Source organism: Falco biarmicus, chromosome 3 (assembly GCF_023638135.1).
Source record: "Falco biarmicus isolate bFalBia1 chromosome 3, bFalBia1.pri, whole genome shotgun sequence".
NCBI lineage: Eukaryota > Metazoa > Chordata > Aves > Falconiformes > Falconidae > Falco > Falco biarmicus.
The window spans coordinates 99,374,385-99,389,567 of record NC_079290.1 but is presented as its reverse complement, the minus strand read 5'-3'; the positions used below and the strand labels follow the sequence as shown (position 1 = coordinate 99,389,567).

Below are 15,183 nucleotides of genomic sequence, written 5' to 3'. Positions count from 1 at the left end.
CTAGAGCACGGAGATTTTGAGTCAGCGGTCTGGAGCTGCTCCTCGTGGGAGAGAAGGGGAGATCTGCAACTAGTTTCAGTATCTGGCCAGCAATGTTTATTGAGGTAGGGACAAAGACGCCGGCAGCCTCCCCTGTGGCACTCACCACGGGAGCAGAGAGTGGCTGCACGCTCCCCTCATCGCTCTGATGGCTGGCTCCAGCGCTGAGTACCAAAAATCTGTAGCAACAGGTTTCTGGCCATACAGGGAGAAAGGGGAGGAGATGTGTTTGTAAGAGACTTATAAGGTCACGTCACACTGGAAAACCAGCCTTTGCTTTTGTTTGCTGAACAGCACATACTGGCTCCAGGAGGCAGAAAGTATGGAGCAAAAGGACAGGTTCCCTTGAAGTGGCCGTGGGATGGCCTGCAGGGAGAAAGGCTAAATTGGAGTGAAGGAAAGTTTTATGGGCAGCAAGTTTAGAAAGAGATTTAAGTGTTTTGTTTCTTTTTTTAAAAGAGGGCAGCTTGGAAGTTGTGGCTCGTTTTGAACCAGGGCTTAAGTGCTGTCATGGGCAGGCATGGGGTTAAAAGGGGCTGACCCAGGTGGAGGATGTTCCACATCTGGCATTCCATTTGAGTCTAATTTCTATGATAAGAACCATCTTTAAAGCTGAAAAGATAGTATGAAGATGAAACAGTTGGAAATAAAAGAAGTATGGCCAAATTTTTCATTTACATGGGCTATGTAAACCTCTCTCTCAAGCTGTAGTTACTGATCTATTTTTACTTTCTTTGCTTCCCAGAGGCAAAAGTAGTGACTCCATGCCAAAAAGACCAATTTTCCCAGCGTTTACCAAAAGCAGCATGAATTCCTCGATGGCCAATGTCACAGAAGTGGCTCGTCTGACAGATTGGAGGGTTTTGTAAGCACTGACATTGTGAAGAGAAAAGGGCCAACTAATCAAATCACCCCAGGCCCTAGATACGTTTGGATCTTTATCCAGACTTGCTATCTCATTGTTGTGATCCAGGTTCCTCTCTGCTTGATGTCTTTCCAAGATTCCCCTGTATTTGTTTTATCCTTGGCAGGCTAGTGAACATCTACCGGCACCTGTATCAGAAGGTTTGGAAAGGGAACAGCCGAGCATATTCTCCAGATAAATGCAGCATGCCACGACCACAGAGAAACGGGCTTTCCCATGAACAGAAAAACGAAGCCTGTAGCTCTGAAAACCTTTTGATTTAGGTTTCTCCCTAGAGAGTAGTGATGATCGTGTTATCACAGTTGTGATCCTATAGTGTGGTGAGCTGGGCTGTGGAAACTCTCAGGTATTCACTTGCAGCTTGGCTGCCCCAAGGATTTTGTGGCTGGGGTCAGGAACACCCTATCAGGTGATATGCTGCTAGGGCTCGGTGGCTTGAGCCTTCCCCAGATCAGCCAGAAGAGAAGAAATGAACTTCATATTCCACTCCTGATGCAGTAGAAGTATACAAACAAATGTATCCGTCTCTGCTGGGCCACATTCACACGCACGTGTTGGTTCCTCAGTGCCAGATGCTGCTATGAACTCGAGCTCTGCATGCTGTTACAAATGGCAGAAAGAGATAGATATCTGTATCTCTACACACGCACATACATATTATTTTTTTTTTGACCTGCAGCATATGGTGATGTTTGCTTAATCTGTGGAAAACTCACATACCCATACATGATGTGATAAGTATTTTCTCCACAGTCTGAAAACCAGTTTTACACTGGGTTGTATTTGTTACTGGATCCTCAAGTCCATTTCTGCTGCATAGCTAGGTAGGTATGTTTGGTATTTCTGATAGGTCGGGGTGGGGGTGTGGTGTGGTGTTCTTGGTTGGTTTTTTTTTTCTGTTCTTTTTTTTTTTAAAAAAAAGCCAAATAATAAAAAAAATCAACACACTAGAAAACTCATAAATAATTCAGAACACATGCTTTATGTCAACTGTTTCACTGTTACTATTTTATCTCTATAAACAGGGCAGAGGCAAATCCCATCCAAACAAGGAAGGGGAGGAAGATGCATTGCAAAATTATGGCTGGGTCACATGAGTCAAGCATACATCCACAGATCCATTTCTGACTGGAAGGCCCAGCTCAGAAACGGGGTGCCTGCATTTTAGTGCTTGTACACTGTGAGTTGCTGAATGCCCTTACAGGAAGGTGTGTGCACTGAAGCTACGTCTGGCTTGTTGCTACATCTGGCTTGTTGCATGTGTGCAGTCGCTATTTGTCCGTAACTTTGGGTCTCCAGGCTTCCAGAGGTTCAGAAACCCCACGCAAATGTGCTGTAACAAGAGACTCCTTTGGAGGGTGCTAAATTTCTTGGCATTTCCTAGGAATTCAGCCCCTTATAAAATATGACGTTTGGGTCAGTTTTTGTAAGGGGAAGCCGAGTCCAAGTTTCTGAAGTCGGATGGGAGTGCTCTGCTGAATTAAAAAATGAGTTGGTCTGAACCCATAGCAGATCTCATCTCCCATGCAGATGTGGCAGTTTCCATTTGCGTTTTCATCCCATGGGTTCTTGACGGATCAGCTGCTGAGAGTTCCAGAAAGTCGCTTTAATTTCCAGCACACCTTGCATGATTCCTATAGTCCATGTTAAAGTCTCTTTATATGGAGATGTTGCCTCATGTTCCATTTACTGTGGTGCAGCGTTGCTGAGGCAGCCTGTCTCTGGCCCTTTGTAGCTGCTTGATTTGTTTTAATAACTTGGTGAGGTATATTATTTTGTGTATCTTCTGACCCTAGAATTAGACCCATCCCTATTTTACTGTGGTGATAATAAATGTCACCATTACTTGTCTACCACTCCAGTTCTGATATGCACTGCAAAGCTAAAGATAGTGCAGCAAATTAGGTAATATCCCAGGCTGTCATGTCCGCAGTGCAGGACACAGCAGACCAGTTCTTTCTTTCAAAAGACCCATTCCTGAGAATTATTTATCAGGCTTTTCATAAAAACCTACACGAAGGATATGCCACAGCACTGCTGTGAATATCCTATCACAGTTCTTCATCTCTCTGCAGTCAGAAGAGTTCCCTGGTGTCCAGCATTGTTGTCTTTGATGCAAATCTTGTCCCCTCCTCAGTGGCCACAAAGGCAATTAGTAACAACCTTTTATGTACCAGGCAGATGGGGGACCCTCCAACATGGATGATTCTGCTAGGGTTATGAGGAACCAGAATTTGGGGGGGCCTTTCTCTGCCACATATTTCCCATCTGACCTCAGACAAGTCTGTTAATTTTGCTACCTCAGAGGGATGCTGCGAGGGTAAATTCACTGGTGTTTCCAGGGGTGTTCAGATACTGCACTGACAGGGCCTACATAGGTGAGTAGGAGAGAGAGCAGACATACATTTATTAATGTGGTAAAGGGCTGATATTTAACTCAGCAATGCTCCCAAACAAATGTCAAAGACTATATTATCAGCATGTCTCTTATCTCTGGAATTTTGTTTTGTGCTGCACTACTTTACTTGTTGGTTTGTGGTTTGTTTTGCAGCTTCCAGGAAAAGAGAACTTTAAAAACATGAGCAGAAAACGCCAGGCGAAAGTTGTAACCAGCTCTCAGCGTCTGTGGTGCGACAGCCAACAAATAATCACCTGCTGCTGATTTACAGATTCCTGGGAGATGTGGTGCTGAGTCTCAAAGAACTGGAACAAGAACAACACCCAATATGCTTCTCGGCAAACAGTGTAATGTATCCACCTGCTTCGCGCTCTCCTAATTTAGGCCATGTGGAGTGTGTAATGATGAACTGGCCAACTGGTTATGTTGCTGTAGATCTCATTCCTCACCTTACAAAACACCCCCGGCTGACCCCGTCTTTCATGAAAGCTCAGCCCAGGGTTTCCAGTCTACCTCTTGGGAGGGAGACAGCTCACATCAACCCTTCACAAACACACCTCTCTAGAGAGAAAAACACAATGTTGTGTTGTTTTTATTTTGTTGGGCAGCTTTTTCAGGTTCTGTAACCCACTTTTCCTTCCCTTTAAACTGTGACCAGTATTTATTTATCCCTTTTTACACACAGCAATTTAATTAAGAAACTAATCAGCGGTGTTGAAATGATCCTTGAACTACACCCCTATCACTGAAGGAAATTTATGAATGCATTATACAAGAAAGATCCTATTATCTAAAAAGCTTTCCACTAAAATGATTTGGCATCTGAAAAGTAAGACCTGAAATTCTGCACTACATTTATAATGTAAAGATGTGAACATTATTTATAGAGTCTGAAAGGTATTCCAACTGATTCTGACAAGTTTGTCAGGATTGTTTATTAAAAATAAAACTGCTCCGTGTTCAAAGGATTTCCGAACTGAGTTGGCTATTTAGGAGTCTGAAGAACAGGTCGTAAAGGTACCTGTGTAACAGACAGAGGTTTAATGGTCTCGGCTGCCTCTTCAGTTAATAGAGAGAGATTGGCATGTTCCAGTTATGTTCCATTTCCTTAGGCACTTCTCTTTGGATGGGAATTTATTGGCTGATCATCTCAGCAGGGCATTAACAGGACATCTGTAGTTAATCATTATCATCATCTGCCATTGCGAGTTCTCTTGGCTTCAGATCAAGAGAACATTTCTGAAAGCTACCTGGAACGTAGGCACCTTGGGCAGAACGTAACCAGATCCAAAAAGGAGTCCCACCTGTGCGGTCTCACTCAGCCCCAGGAACTGAGCTGTTGCTGGTTGTGTAACAGGACAGATTCAGCAGGATTGTCTCCACTCCACCAGCTGTATGCTAAATGAACATACAGGACCTAGTTCGTAAGTCCCAAATGGCTTCTGGTGCACAAAGGCTCCAAGACTTTTGACCCAACATCATCAAGACAGTTATGTTTCTGGACGTCCTCAGTAGAAGAAATAAAGGTGCCTCAGTAAGTGCTCTGGAGGGGGACCCAGTTAGGGGAGGGACAGAAGATCACCTACTTGCTGCCAGGCCTCTCCACTCCATCCAAGCAGCACCGTGGGCACCTAACTGCAGGCTTAGATCCAGTCCTTTGTCCTCCACGGACTTGAAGTGGCAGGTGGGAGATAACCAATTAGTTCAATTGCAGGTCTAGAATCAGGGTCTGATAGCTGGAATTAATGAGTGGAACATGTGAAAGCCTGATTTTCTGTGGCTTTGGATCTCATGACTGAATTATCCAGTGTCTAAGAAGGTTATGAGCTCCACTCCAAGGTACAGCTGTGGTTGGGAAATTCCTGAAAGTGCTTGCCTCTGGGGATTCTCTGGTAACTAACAAATATGATAAGAGTTCTTCTTAGAGGTGTCCTTTGTTAAGAGCACTGCAATTATTTCCTCTACCGCCTTCTTACTTTCACAACATTTGCAGAATTTCATCTTTTAACTCTTTGTCCTCTAATAGGTTGACTTGGAATGTGCCAACAGGTTCAAAAGGCTTTGGTGTGGGGTGAGAAGACAGATAAGATACGGGCTGACGTGTAGCGCTTTCCCGAGAAAAGTAAAATATAAAGGGCATAGTGTCTGTCCTGCGATGCTTACTGTACCTCTAAAGGATGAGCAAAATAATAAGAGCATGGTCTGAGGAGGGTAAGGTATATTAAGGACTCATGTTAGAAAGGCCAGGGAATTCTTCTAGCAACTTGATGAGATCCCTGGTTAAATTTGCCATTACCTACACTGCTGGAGTCTATTGACATGAGCTTGCTTAGAGGTATGATGCAGGAATTAATATCCTCGCACTTTCCATTGCCTCATTTGCTTAGTTATGTATTATATACTCCACATGGGTTTGCCTCATTTGCTTAGTTATGTATTATATACTCCACATGGTTTCTGTAGGGAGAAGAGGAATAAGGATGAGAATAAAGATGAAAAGAGAGGACTGCCATTTTTTCTATGAAGTGCAGATTGCAAGAGTGTGGCATTTTTCCCACACATCTTGAATAGTTTTGGGCTTGGGCTTTTTCAGGAGTTTTTAATTAATTTATTGTCTAAGTAACTGTAATAAGAAGAGCCCCTGCCACACTGATTCTAATGAGGATTGCATGTGCTCTGTGTCTTTCTCATTGTGGCCTGGATCGTTTCAATATTTTAACCAACATGTGCCGTGGCATATTTCACTTATATCTGCTTAAATTAAAGCTTGTCAGTTTAGGAGCTAAGAAACATGCTAATATTTGAGAGAGATTTGACATTCACTGCCGAAAATCATCACGCTAAATATCTGGCATCAATGACATTACTTGAGAAGGGTTAGGAATTTTTCTGTGTTCTACAGGCTGGACACTCTGGACTTAAAGAAGAAAAATGTACTTCGCCTTCTGTGTTCATAATTAAGGTCTTCACCAAAATTTCAGCTTGTTTTTCTTCTGTATTTTTTTCTGAGCAATATGTGAATATTTGAGTTCCTCGAAGTTGCTGCTAGGAGAGCAAACAGTACCAGTATCTCAGAAGAAGTTCGAGTAATAGCACGATTTAGCTGTAAAAGGAATGGCATTTCCTTATGTTCTCATCTCCCAGAAATGCAAGGGAAGATGGCGCTGAGCTGGAAGAGTCTGATGGAACCTTGGATATTTGAACGGCTACAGCCACAGGAGATGAAGCTTAATTTCCCATGTGCATGTATTTTTTCTTCTTATGGGTCACCGTAGCAAAACACTATGCTGTAGGTAGTATGTACAGTGATGTACAGCATGAGAACCCTTCTGTGCTGGAGATTACTTGCTTGTTGGCACATGGATGTTAAACTTGGGTATGAACACAGAGGTACTACACATCTGAGTTTAATCTCAATTGTAACGTAATTGTAGTGGTACTTAACTGGCCATTAGAAAAGGGAGCAGAACCCAAATACTTCAAAACTAAGAGTTCTTGCTATGTGTTGTAGAGTTGCTCTCTTGTGCACCATCAGTGAATATGCAGTGGGCAAACAGTTTCAGTGCAGGTAGAATACAGGACGGTACAGGTTGGAAAACGCCTCAGGAGGTCTCTTGTCTAATGTCCTGCTCTAAGCAGGATCAGCCATGAGATGAGACCACATTGTTCAGGGATTTATCCAGGTGGGCCTTGAAGACCTCCAGGGAGGCTACACAACCTCTGGCCAGCTCTGATTGTCCTCAGGGGGGGGAAAAAATACAGGGAGTCTGAACTTCTCTTGTTTCAATTATGCCTTGTCTTCCTATCACACACCACTGTGAAGAGTGTGGCTCTGTCTTCTTAATGACCTCCTCGCTTCACCAACAGGGTGCCCCACTGACCGCCAGCTTCTGGTGACTGAGATGCAGGGAAGAGGCCCAGACAGTGTTCTGACATCTTAGATGGCATAAAGGCAAGTAATGGATGTTAAACATAGCGTTTCCTCTTCCAAAGCCTGTGTATTGGCCTACTCCCTTGGTCACACCACTCCTTTCAAAGCACTTTTTTGGTTCAACCTCAGACTGGTGGGTTTCCTACTGTTCAAAGATTCTGAGATTTGGCGGGAGGGAACAGTTTATTTGATCTGCATTGGTTTATCTTGTTTGCAGTTAGGCACAGGAAAAACCACTTCTCACAGAGGCTTTCAGTGTCCCATTTTCCACAGTTTATGCCTCATTTCCTTTCGGATCTGACTTCTAGCCATAATCAGCTGTAGTCATAACTTGTCTGTTTCAGGCTGTATTCCCTATTTATTGTCCTTTTTTTGTGCAAGTGGTGTTATACGCCCTGTGCACATCCTGCTCTGCATAGTCTCATCAGAGCCATGGGAGAAGAGTCATGAACTCAGGTCCTGGCCCTGCTGCCTGTCCATGCTCAGTTGTGTCAGCTCCAATTATTGTCCCTTGAACTGACAAAGAGCCCATGTTCACGTCCAGGTCACCGGATTTGAAGGAGCACTATCCTGCCCTTCCACCAGCTAAGCTCAACCTAGGTGAAGGTCAGATCCGTCATGCAGAGCTATTTATAATTTGAGTGAAGCTGCAAAGGAAGTGGTGGGCAGAAGACAGGAGGGGAAGGTGGGGTTGGTAGAGTTGAGCCAGCTTTTGTAGCACTTGTGCTTTCTTGTAAGGGAATTTTGCTTTGTGTTTGAACCCAGGACAGGCCCAAGAGGAGGTGTTGCTCAATCCAGCAAAAACCATGTGGAGGAGTAGGTTCCTGCACCCTGAAACATTGTGCAACTCTACCTCTTTGTACTCCTCAATGCTGTGGACTCACGTCAGTGATCCTCTCCTTTTCCTCCAGCTTGCCCAGTTTCAGGAATAATCCCTGTTGGCAGCTTCCTGTAGCACTGCAGTACTGACCGTTTCAGGCTAACTGGTAAATCTTCACCTTTTTGATAAGAGAACTGATATATAGACAGATGAAATGATGTGCTTTGCAGAACTGGTATTTACTGTTGCCCAGATCCCTGTTAATCCACAAGTTGAGGAGGGGCTTGGGAAGTTCATATACTTGGGGTGCCTCTGCATTTTGCTCTTACCGGTTGTATTCCATTAATCTGTTCTCTCTGAAGAGTTGGACAGACTTTCTCCAGCTTTGGTGCGGCACATTAATACTTCTGCATAATATGGCTTAAAGAAAAGATGAATTGGTGATTAGCCTGGAAAGCTGAGGCACATTGCCCTTTTGAGTAATGATTCTGCATATGGAAGGGGGAGGAAAACACTGCCATAGGGCCTGTATGACCTGTTCATGGGGAAATGATTATTCAGAAAACATTGATTTGGAATGAAAAGTCAGTTCAGAGACCTGACGGTTATACAGCAGTCCACAGGGTTAATCTGGGTAGGTTGTGAGGTCAGTCAAAAATACATCCCTCAACAAAAATGCCCTGCTTAAGTTTTTATTTCAGAAAATAGAGAGAAAACCAAAGAAATGTTGATTGCTGCAAGTGGAAAAAAGCATCCGCCAGGCTTGTGATATTTTTAAGACACAAATTTTTGTACATCAGATGGATCAAGCCCAATGTTCTGTATATATGCACATGAACAATATCCTTTTGCACAATGAGTGTGTAAACTCTGGCAGGGTTTCCAGCACATGAAAGACTTTAAAATGGGCTCAGCTCAGTTTCCATGGCATGCTGTGTAAGCCAACAAAGGGGGGCTGGAGAGTCAGGCAAGGCACTGGGGGAAGGCAGAGGTCTCCTGATAATCTTTATTATCTTGGGTGTCTCCTTTTCTTGGCTCCTGTTTCCCAACTGGAAAATGAGAATAATGCCAAGGTCCGATGGACAGTGTCTTGTTTTATTTGTTCTCAGTTTATAAGTTAGATTTCTTTTTAAAAAGACATAGTTGGCTCATCTGCAACCCTTGTGAGAAGAAGACGGGTCCTCCTACCCTTTATGTCCATGCAGTGGTGTCAACAAGGAGGTGATTTCACAGGAGAGGTAGGGTACGGCAAACAGGGAGGTGCAACCACCCAGTAAGAGGCCTCCAGCCCAGTTGGAAGGTAGCAGAGATGAGCAAGGAGCAGACGCACAATCAGGTGTCTTTGGGATGGGAAGAGGAGGCTTCACAGGGACCAGAAGGGACCACGCATGGCTTGCTGTGGTCCAGATATTGACTGAATTGAATGAAACCAGACTAGAAGGCATTCTTGCAAGGATGCAGCGGGCAGGGAAAATGTGTTGTATGTTATCCATTTCATGGCGGTTGTGTTTGACCTAGCCAGTCCAGTTTACACTGCTTTGAGAAGTTAAGGATTCTAATTTATATTCTAGCAAAATTCAGTTGGTTTAGGTTCAAAAGCCTGCCTTAGCTCTTTTGAGAGCCTAGATAAGGGAGGTTTGCCTGCCAAATTGGGATCTCATAACACAAGGATGCTTTTTCTTTGCAAGGTGATTGGGGTTGTGGGAGTGAGAAGTACCCTGGAAGAGTGAAATCACGGTTATTGAATGGCCAAATACTCATTCAGGTCTTGAAGCCTATTACCTGCACTCACGTGCAGCTTCTCCCTGCCGATGAATCTTGCTGAATTCTGCAGAGATGGTAAGAAGTTACTCCTTGAAGGTATGTTATTGTCCTCTGCTGATACTGAATACAAGCAAAACAAATGAAGATTCTGCTTGTCTTGGCTGAGGTGGAAGCATCTTCAGTCAATTAAAATATTAAAATTTTCTTTTGTTCCTTGATCCCTTTTTGGTCCCATTTGTCCCAATGCTCTATCCTTTCTGATGCTGAAGGGAAGGCTGTTTGGAGACAGGGCCACCTCTGCTTTGTGTCTCTGGAGGTGGGCAGGTCACCACATGGTGCTGCTATGGAATGGTTTCCATCAACTCAAGGTCCCAGTGGGGCATGCAGTTCTCCATAAATGGAGAGGCAACTTTCAAGGCTTTATCCAAAAGAAACACACAAAAGAAAATTGTGCAATGTATGGCGTTCTTTCTTTTGATCCATTTTTCCGTAGATAGTGCATGTCAAATTTAACTTGAATGGTCCCAGTGAGATCTGGTTTATTAACTCTAATAATTTATATGTCTTACATATACATAAACATCCCTTCTTGCCCATTCCTGCAGAAGTCACTAGACTAAGTTCCCAAAATATAGTCTGAGCCTACGCAGACATCAAAATCCCAGTGACTGGAACATGTTGTTTCAATTGGTGGGAATTCTGGAAGTATCTTATCACCCAAAGTCAGCTATTAATTTTAAGTAAAAATATTCATTCTTATTAATTATGGTTATAGAATAATGTTGGACCATCTCCATTTTTTAATGTTTTAGGCAATGCTCCATGACACTTTGACCAACATTTAGAAAAATGGCCTGTATGTCTTTTTCTCAGAGCAAATAAATTATTTTTTATGGAATGGAAGTGGAAGGTAGAACTGAATAAGCTAGCTGCAATGGAAATAGTCTTTCAAAACATTGGAAAAGTTAGACACTCGCAATAGCATGTGGTCTAATTTCCTGAACCTGTGAGAAAGGACATGAGTTATTATATAGCTTACTGCGGAACATATGCTTGCTTCCTCATGTATGTAGCAGGCAAGGGTGGAATACGTGTGTGAGTCAGGTCCAGCACTTCTCATCCCGTCTTGTACAAGCTCAAAAGCAAAGCAGACCCTGTAAGTGACAAAAAGGCACGCCAGGAAGTCAGACAGGGAACTTAGAGCAGTCTGGGGGCTTCTAAACCGGAGCGGACAAGAAGAAAAGTAACTTTGGCTAACAGATACCTTTCTAATCTGTCAATCGCTTATATTTTGTTTTTAAAAATCTTGTCAGAAGCTTTGGCGTTACGTTTTTTTAGTGTGTACCAAAATAGTTAAGGTTGTCATTTTGTGTAAGAACCACGCTCGTGCACTGCGCCTCTGGCACCGTGGTCTTTCTCCAATATCCTTGCACTCTTTTCACAACACTTCCAACTAAGTTTACTGAAGCGAAGCATAGGGGTAGGGACAAAGGGGGTGTGGTGGGGTTTTGGGGCGTGTTTTTTTTTGTAATTATTGTTATTTTTTAAGGAAAGAAACATACCCCTGAGTTTAAAACTGAGAAGTAATCTTGGGTCCTTGAAGGCAACATTGAGGGTAGGGTCCTGCAAACATAGGCTTGGTTGCCACCTAGGGAATGTAGTGCATTCACAATTCATATTCTGTTTACTGCCTTTACGTGAAAGGATTCCGGATTTCAGAGCCTGATGGTGGGGTGACATTGAATACAAGATTGTGTAGCACTTTATAGAACTTTTCTTTTATTAGCAGCTCTATAATCACATTAAGTTAGACTGAAAATTTGAACTAATTCTTTCCCTTGAGGCCCAGGCTCTAATAATGGTAAAAATCTGTGAAATAGGATAAATACAATTCAATAATTATATTGATAAATAAAATGAAAATCAACTAATTGTGTCATTCAGTCAGTTGCCTGCCTCTGTTGTTGCTGCCTTTCTGCATCAGTGACTGCTAAACTTTTTCTGTCACACTTCAATAAATTTAATTGTGCAGAATAAATGAGCTAATTTTTGAAGTCACAGGCTCTGTTTGCAAGATAAGGATGGTGATTTATTGACCTTCTCTAACTCTGTAAGAGTGTCACCCTCCTTTTTACTGACAACCGTAAGAAGGGGTTTTGTCCCTCTTCACACAGCGCCTTGCTAAATCCTACTTTGTATATTTACCTTCCCATCTCATTTTCTTGAAGTCACATAATACACCACAATAGACCAAAGATCCCTGCTTCAGTCAGTGGTTATACAGACTATTCCAAGTGATTAGCGGAGCTGTGGGGTTTTTATCTTTCTTTTTAATGCTATTTTCGTCCGATGATCATTTCGTTCTCTGGATTTTTGAAGGATGGCTGCTAAGGGGAAGTACAAGAAAAGGGGCATAGATTAATACCTGTTTTTTCTGGAAGCTCTTGTCTAATCTTATTCATGAATCATGAGCTCATCCACCCTACCAGGATGCACACTCATTTCAGTGCTCATTCACATTGACAGTTTAACCATGAACACGGGAAAAACACAGATATTAGGCATTTGACGTGCCTCATGAAAAAATTGCCTGTTTTTTTAACTTTTGTTTCTGTTTCTTGGGGTTTGAATTTAGATGCTGGGAGGATGAGGAGAAGATGCTGGTTACCTTGTGCTGATATATAAACTAATATAAAATGGTAGGAGTGAACAGGCTGCACCCTTTCTTTCCCACCTCTCTGCTTTGCTTTAATTTTGAGTCAGGGTTTTTTTTAACAAAACATCTGTATGACAGCCACAACTAACCTTTTTCATAAGGCTGGATCTTTTGCTCTCTTCTTTAAATTAAAGCCATAAAATATGCATATATATCTATATGCATATATATATCTCTATATGGATATAGAAAGGGATTATTAGATACCGTGGTACAACCCTTCTCTGTTACAGCAGACAAATCATTTGTCAGGCTGTAGCAATATGAGCCCTGGACCAAAAATCTTGGTATTCTATCGAATCAATAAAACTCTTTAGAGAAAAATTAAAATCAGCGTCAACACATCAACCATGTTAAAAAATGGTGTCAAAGTTCTGCCTCCCTGCCTCTGGCAAATAAATCCAATAAATGAGAAGGATGGGGACACCTTGGTATTACTGAATGGCTGCCTGCTGAGGTGCGTAGGGCTGTGCAAAACAGTTTTCCATCTCAGTGTGTGCTATGCTTGCTCTTCACAGTGCGACTGAATCTACTCTTCTTTGACTACGATGCTAGGCAACATAACAAGTCAAATACATATGAAAGCTAGCTAGGCTTTGACAAACTTGGCCTCCTAGAAGTGCACAGCAAAAGACTTTTTATGGAGCCAAGATTTCAGCTGGGCATCTAGAACACAAACTGTGAGAAACCTTTTTCTCATGTTTTAGTTGTTATATTGGACCTCTTTCTGCTGTAATTTTCTTCTAAAGAAGACTTATAACCTCCTAAATATTTCCTGTCAGGTGTTGGCTAGGTGAAATGCATCCTAGGGAATTGCAGCTGGAGGAATCACAACGTCTCACACGCAGAGCAGTCCAAACTTCTGCCAAACTTTTCGCTGTGTCTTTAACTCAAACTGCTTGCACCCTTGGTGATTGATGCTTGTAGCAAAAGGCAGACCTAACCCAGCAAATCCTTCCACATCATGGCTTTGCCTTCCTTCAAACAAAAACTTATGTCCAATTTAACAGCCTGTCCTGGGAGCTGCACGCAGCCCTAACACAGGCAGCCTTTGCATGAAATGGTGGTTGCTGTTCCTCCCCATTTTCGCTGTGTGGTTGGTGTTTGTGCCTTGGATGCTGTGGGTTGCTTAATTGACACTATCTCAGGAACCTGTCAACCTGCACCTGAGCAATGACATTGATTTGGGGGGGTATGAAAGTAAATTAAACCTGAACAAAACTTACTCTTTGGTGAAGAAACCTTTGCCAACTTTAACAGGATAAAATTCTGCCAGCATGTAATGTTTTATTGGGCTGAGGTGAAATACTTTGCAGAAAGATTTCCAGTTCATAAAACACTTCCAAGATGTCAATTGAGCTTATATTTTGTGGGCCGTTATCATTTTTCTCTTTGCAAACCAAGTTCCAATTGTTCTTCAGATTCCTCACCAAGAACAAGAAGATAAAGTTTGTACTGAGGAGCTGGACCATGTAGGAGGTACAGGAGATCTCTGAAAATGCCAAGTCTGATTCAGATCAACATTTCTAAAACCATGACTTCCACTGAAGGAGGACTGTGTCTTCCTCTGAAAGAGGAAGTCAGCAAATTCTTAAAACAAGAATAATGCTCATTTTCCAGTTCAGATTTTCTTTCTACTGTGACCCTTGCCAGATCTTAAATTGTAAGTAGAAGAATAGAACATATTTCCTAATTAATCCAAATTGAACACATTCATCATGCTCTATAAATCATAACGCAATTCTGCCCTTCTTTATCCTTCTTCATTGATGCTCTGGTTATGCGGGTATGGCTGAGAGTTGCTGGTCTGATCTGGAAGTGACTTGGGAAAATGCCACCCGCTTGTTGCTCCAAGACCGATTTGCAGAGCAGCTGAAGGGTAGAAGCTTTGGTGAAATGTGCCACCTGTAGATGAAACCAGAATTAGGCAAATAAGGACTCTTCATAAAAGAAAGCCTGCCTTCCCTGTTGCTGAAGGTACAAGCTGAACTGTCCGGGTGTGGAGGCAAATCAGAACTGAGTACAGAGATGAGACTTCATACCGCCTGGGGGAATTTAGGTCTTTTCCTATAATACCAGGCTTTTGGTTTGCTGTGCTGAAAAAATGGAAGCCAGCCCCGTGACTGGGGCAATGCATGCCCAAGGCCAGGCTCGAGATGCAAGATCTTCTTATGTTCTTTGATGTTTGAAAACTAAGGTGGCAATAACAAAAGCATCCAACTATGTAAAACTGGGGAGCTTGAGGGTGTACTGAAGACCACATGGAAACAAATGGAAAACACTGGAGACAGGAACCATTCTCTGTCCATGGCTCACTGGGTCCCTGTATCACCAGACCACTTCCAGTCGCCAGGAGAGACCTAATGTGATTAGATCAGAGCATCCCCTACTTCACAAAATATGCTTACTGCAAGATACTTGTTTCCAGTTGGGATTTTTTTTTCTTTTTTTATGTTGTAGTTTTGAGACTGTCTCGGAATATTTCATTTAACATCCGCCACTGTGCAGATTTGTGTATTGTACTGTAATTACTTAAATAAGGGATTTTGTATGCTACAGCCAGTGATTCATGAACTGCAGGGTATCTGCA

At 42.6% G+C, this 15,183-nt stretch overlaps 1 long non-coding RNA gene across 1 annotated transcript; it reads left to right on the top strand.

The window, feature by feature from the left end:
* The first annotated feature begins 1,921 nt into the window (after positions 1 to 1,921).
* On the top strand, positions 1,922 to 4,330 carry LOC130146241 (uncharacterized). Its single transcript, XR_008820833.1, has 2 exons — positions 1,922 to 2,172; positions 3,516 to 4,330. It is a non-coding gene; the product is annotated as an uncharacterized LOC130146241 (long non-coding RNA).
* The last annotated feature ends 10,853 nt before the right edge of the window (positions 4,331 to 15,183 follow it).